Here is a 6,556-nt window from a genome sequence, read left to right on the forward strand (position 1 = left end):
GGCAAGTTTAGCCAAAATAAGCTCCCCGCCAAGGTTAAAACATTTGGGGATTTTATGTTCCATGACCCTTCAAAGGCTGACCAAGGACAATCGCCAGACTGGGCACAGGAAAATCTTTCCAACTTTTACCCATTCAGTGTGGAGCGGGGAGGGCGGGAGGGGGAGCAGCAGGGAACAATCTTGTCTTGGCTTTTTAAGGCAACCTCAGAACACTAGAAACTGTAGCTGAAATAATTCCCCTTTCGGAGCGCACTGGCGGGGAGCCCTCCGCCTAACGCGGCTGCTAATCAGTCGACGGCATTGGCAGCGGCTGGGGCCTCCGCTCCGCCCATTCGCACGCTAATTTGCCAAAAAGCTCCAACCGCATTTGCATGTTTTTCCATCTAATTTAGCCTGATCACCATTTAGAGCAGGTGCATCTCCAGCAGGCACCTCCGAGGATCAGCCAGGTCCCGGCGGGCACACGGCAATCCGTTTAAAGGGCCGGCCGGCCGTGGTTGGTGCGAGCCAGCTGCCAGGCCATTCACGCACGCATGTGAGTGACGACAACGTGCCCGTCACGGTCACCCCCTCGTCGCCTCTGCGTAGCGGGCATGGGCACCGAGGACCCCCGAGCGAACCGGGCTGGCGGGGATGCCTCCGTCCTCTGCGAGCTCAGGCCTGGGGTCCCTGGACACCGCTGCTGGCCACAAAGCCACGTCCTGAGCCGTCGCGGGACCCCAGGATGCTGCCCTGAGCTGGCACCAGAGCAGTCACTGGCGAGGCCTCGGAGCACCTGCGGCCGCCCGCCGTCCCACAGGGACCCGCCATACCCCAGTGCCAGCACCAGGACAAGCTGGGCACTCAGCAAACGGCCCAAAGCCAGAGGCCACGGTCGAACTTGGCCTCCAGGAGCATGGCCCGGGCTGCGGCGCCACTGCCGTCAGAACCGGCTGTGAAGGGCGCCTGTGCGGTGCTCTGCCCTGCCCGTCCCCGTTCCCGCCCACCAGGGTGGACAGCCCCAGACGGCCTCCCTCGCACTGCGGTGGCCTGAAGGGGTCCTTGGTGCCTGGCAAAGGTGCCTGTTCAAGTGGCCCACCAGAGGACAAGGCCAGAACTCCCGGGCTGACCCCCAAATGGGGGCCGGCAGGCAGCACAGCCCGGAGGCGAGCAGCTGCTCCACCGAGATGCGAGGCACGCCCTGGATGCCTCCTACACGGACAGGGACCCACCCCGGTGGCAGCCCAGACACGCCGTCCCAGACGGCTCCCGGCGCAGCTGGCCCTGCTTGATGTTGATGGTTGCCAGGGAAAAGCCCACAGTATGGCGACTGCCTCTCAAAGACCAGGGCCTGTCCCCACGTCACACACTGAAGCTCACGCTCACCCACATCCACGTGCCCGTGAACACACACACACGATCACACACTACTGTGAGGAGCACAGCTAATCTTCCTTTGGGGTGAGGGAACCGCAGGCCCGGCTGAGACGTAGCACAAACGCAGTGTCCTGCCGTGAAGGGCACAGGGCAGGTGACCGCTGGACGAGGGACGGCACCTGTACTGAGCACGAAGCGCACCCTGCAGTGTCTACCCCCCACGGAGACGTCGCCCAGCTTCGTCTCTCACCTCCTGGGGCTCTTTCCATCCCGGCTCCAGCCATCCCTTCTGTCCTGGGGTCAGAACTCCTCGGGGACACTGCCCATAGCTCTAGGGCCAGCCTGCCGCCTGCCAAGGACACGCAGCCCAACCCGGCCACAGCCCTGGATCGGCTTCCTCAGCCCTGACCGCACATCCTTCGACTCACTCTGTGGGCTTCGTCTGACACCCCACCCTTGAGACACATACACACATACACACACGATGCACAGACGTACACACACCACATGCACTCATGTACCACTGCACATATATACACACACCACACAGAGAGACAGACGCACACTCACACATACACACACGATGCACAGACGTACACACACCACATGCACTCATACACCACTGCACATATATACACGCACCACACACAGAGAGACAGACGCACACTCACGCATACACACACGATGCACAGACGTACACACACCACATGCACTCATGTACCACTGCACATATATACACACACCACACAGAGAGACAGACGCACACTCACGCATACACACACGATGCACAGACGTACACACACCACATGCACTCATGCACCACGGCACATATATACACACACCACACACAGAGACAGACGCACACTCACGCATACACACACGATGCACAGACATACACACACCACATGCACTCATGCACCACTGCACATATATACACACACCACGCAGAGAGACAGACGCACACTCACGCATACACACACGATGCACAGACGTACACACACCACACAGAGAGACAGACGCACACTCACATATACACACACGTGCACACACATGCACACTCACACTCATACACCACTGCACATATATACACACACCACACACAGAAACATGCACACTCACACTCGCACACACACGCACACACACGCAGACATGCGCGGCCAGCTCCTGGTGCTCTGGTCTGACACCCTGAGCGGAGGGCTTCATCGCGAAGGACTTGTGGCTTCTAACGACCCCCGTTCCCGCCTCTGACACCCCACAGCCCAGTCCTCCCTCGCCCTCCCGACTCACTGCGTTCCATGTCAGCTAGCTCCGACTCTGACAGGTCTGGCCACCGAAACGTCCACAGGCCCCCACGCTCCCCGGGCGGCGGAATTCAGGATCCGCTCCACACGGTGCCCCGACCCCCTCCTCCTCCCCCTCAGCTCCGCTCGGCCCCTGCCCCCACCACGGCCACCTGCGGTCGGACTTGGTAGAGGGCAGTCCGTGGTCCTACTGTCTCTTTTGCACCCTGGACTAGACCACCAAGGAGTCCTGAGCATTCGGGAAGTCTGGCCCAGCAGTGACGGTGGCGATGATGATGGTGATGATGTTACAATTCACTGAGAACTTACTCTGGGCCAAGTAGGAAGTACACCAATTGTCCTACGCCCTCTTAATCTTTAAAGCGACTCTGTGAGATGGACATTATTAAGCCCCTTTTGCAGAAAAAGAAATCGAGACGGAGCGATTTAACAGGCTGCCAAAGTCCCATGACCAGCCACGATAGGACCCAGGCCCGTCTGCCCAGAAGCACATGCTCATGCCATCGTCCCCACGCAGCTGGATGCAAAGGAGCCAGGTCGTTTTCTTTAACATCCAAAAGCAGATTAGCCCCGCCATACACTCCTGGGGAACGCGTGATGGTCGCAAGGCGGCCCCTCGCTCGGTGCCCTCCAGTGCCCTAAGCCTTCCAGACGTCTCTGCAAGAAACCCCCTCCTTAGGTTCCCCTGGCTCTCCACTGCCCGCCCCATGGAACCATTTTATCCAGTGACCCAGCCCCGGGCACCCCTGCCCTGTCCCCACTCCGAGGTGGATTCGGCTTGCTTGCTTTTTCTTTTAACCGCGACGCAGTTGTCACATGACATTGTGTCAGTGTGCGGTGCACACGTGTGGATCTGATACACGTATACGTTTCAGTAGGACTGCCACCGTGTGCTGGCTAACACCTCCATCGCGTCTCATCCTTGCTATTTTTTTGCGGTAAGACCTGGTCTCATAGCAACTTTGAGTTTACGATACAGTGTTGCAGGCTACATCACTAAGCTGTGCATGCGATCTCCAGGTCTCATTCATCCCCTAGTTGCAAGTTTGCACTTGCTTGGCTTTCAGAGGCTGCAGCTCCAGGGCCCACGTCCTCTCCAGGGCTGCTAAGGCCCCTGGGAGCCAGGGCAAGCTCGGGCCGTGGGGACGGAGCCCAGCGCTGGCCCCGTCCTCGCCGCGGCTGGTCTCCTGGGCAATCCTTCCCTTCATTTCTCCCTGTTCTTTTTACCCGAAGGGAAGCGTCTGGGGTTTCCGGCCCAGCAGGGGTCTAGGACCACCTGGAGAGCCACGCCCTCCCACCCCTCCCACGCATCCTGTGGGTCACAGGGTGGGGGGTTAGACACGGCGAGAGGGTCCTGCCACTCCTGAGAGGGGCGGGGGGCGTGCGGTGTCTGCCCGGGGCCGATGGGGCAGCGCACAGGACAGAACAGGCCTCTGAAAATTCCCGCCAACCCCCGATACTGAGGGACCACCACCCATAATCCACTTCAGAGAAAAGAAGCTCGCAAGAATCCGAGATGCCGCCCCCATCCCAGCAGCCAGCCCTGAGCGCTCCATACAGATCATTGCCGAGGGAACACCTGCAGGCCCTTGGCCCACGGTGACAAGGAAACGGAGCGAGGTGCGCTTGGACCACGCTGCAGACTTGAGGGCCGAGCCCCGCCAGGCCCCAGGCTGCACTCCAGGCCCACAGGGGACCTCGCTGGGGAAATCCACCGGCCGTTCCCAAACACAAGCCTCCTGTTGTTGTTGCCAGCCGGGTAGGGGCGGGGCGGAGTGCCTGGAAAGTCCCGGACAAAAGATCTCTCCATAGTGAGTCACGGTCGCCTGTCCCCGAGGCAGAAGAAATGTCTCGCTTGGCTGGGCTACCAGCTCGGCTGCGAAAACGCAGGAGTGGGGATAAGGGCCCCCTCCTCTGCACGGAGCGGCGACAGGTGACAGGGCCCTGTGGTGCGTGACCGTGGCCTCGATGCCCCAGACCTTCCTGACGCACTCTGTAGTGTCACTTTGCGGTTCCTCTAGTGCCGAAGACAGGCTGTTACGAGCCACTGAAACTCAGGGTGCGTTTGTCACACAGCACAAGCCAGTGTCCCCCGACTGCTGCAGGAGTGGGTGCTGGGGAAGCCCCTGTTCCCCTCCACCCGGGTCTCCTCCTCGTCACTGTATCTTCCCATGTCTGTCCCCTGCCCCCTCCTCCCCATTACCTTTCCTGCCCCCGTGGAGCATTCTCCGAGGACGAGGACCTGCCCCCCACACCTGTGCCAGCCCGCCATGCAGTGAATGCCAGCAAGCCATTGGAGACTGCGTGAATGACCCCCCTAGACTGCCCTCGGGCAGACCACATTAGTCACATGAGCTGTGTCCAGTGGCCAGCACGCACACCCCCCAGCTGCCCAAGCCCTGTGTGTACTGAGCACGCAGGGCCTCTGTGCGCGGGCTCACAGCACACGCAGAAACACAGCTTAGCTTTAAAGGGGACCCACAGGCCGGGGACACTCCATGCGAAAACCAGGCGACAGCCGCTCCTGGCACAGAGCCCTGAAGGAGGTCAGCATCACTGTCATCGAATAAGTGCATTTCAACCCAGGGGATGCATGCGCACACATTCACACGCGTGTGCACACACACACGCCCACATGGAGAGAGGCACACTGTGCAGTGCAGTCATGCATGTGTATGTGCACAAGTGCATAGTGGTGATGCACACGAATATGTGGGCCATGACACACACGTGTGTGCACGCACACGCACATGCACGCACACACGCGCAGGATCCCGGGACCCACAGACGGGGTCTCAGTGGACGTGAAGGTGTGGCACCGCCTGCTCCTTCTGAATGTTGCATGTGCCAGTGGCCTTCAGACCGTGCTTGGTAGAGCCAAAGGCGGATCTGTGACAGCTTTGCCGAGCAACAATCAGCATGGATCTCGGCTACCTGGGCTCAGGTGACCCTATCAGATGACTTCACTCTTTCTGCTCAGAGTCTTCCTGCTGCTGCCCCTCAGCACACAGAGACCCCTGTGTCTACGGGACAGACAGCTGTCTGGCCAGGCTGGTGGGAGGCCAAGGACAGGGCAGGCGTAAGGCACTAAGTTCACGGGACTTGTGGGGACGGTGTCCAGCCCACAGCACTGTATCCACGCTGCGTCCGTCCTAGGGACACAGGAGTCCTAGGACAAGAGGACGTACAGGACAGGCCCCTGCAGCAGGGGCGGGTGCGGGCGAGCCAGAGAGCCAAGCCTGGTCCAGGAACTTCCTGCCACCTGCACCACACTCCTCTGCAGGCCCTGGCCCCGCCCTTCCTGTCCCTCGGCGCCCCCTCACCCTGGCTGGTCACCATGGACCTGTGCAGGTCTGTCACCCAGCAGCCAACAGCTGGGCATTGGGGCCCCCACTGGTCAGACCAGAGACCGAGGCTCAGACGACGTGACCATGTGCCAGGGCCGAGGTGGCCCGGGCTGGGCCGTCACTCGTCCTGGAACCAGTGTTATCATGTCAGTATCACAGCGACATCCAGTAAGAGGCATCCGGTCAGGCTCCTTCCTCCAGGCGAGGTCATGACCTTACCAGAGTGGGTGACCTGGGAGTAGGTGACAGGGCTGAGGGAGGAAGCTGCTTCTGCCAGCAGGGAGGCGGGACAGGATGTGGGAAATCCTCCTGGGGAAAAGGCACTCTGGGGGCGCTAGGGAGGGGGGCGAGCCTCCCACTCAACGCAGTGGCTTGGAAACCTGGATGGGGCTTGGCCCCGCCCCCTGGCTCGCATGGGGCAGGAAGGGTGGCCGCCCCCCCTCCCTGCCCCCCTCCTCGCCCCCAGCGATGTGTGCTAATGGAGCATAGCTGATTGCCAAGTGCCACCTTCGCAGCCACCTGCTGGGGAAGCGGATGGGGAGGCAGGGAGAG

This window comes from Pteropus alecto, unplaced genomic scaffold (genome assembly GCF_000325575.1).
Source record: "Pteropus alecto unplaced genomic scaffold, ASM32557v1 scaffold97, whole genome shotgun sequence".
Classification (NCBI taxonomy): Eukaryota; Metazoa; Chordata; class Mammalia; order Chiroptera; family Pteropodidae; genus Pteropus; species Pteropus alecto.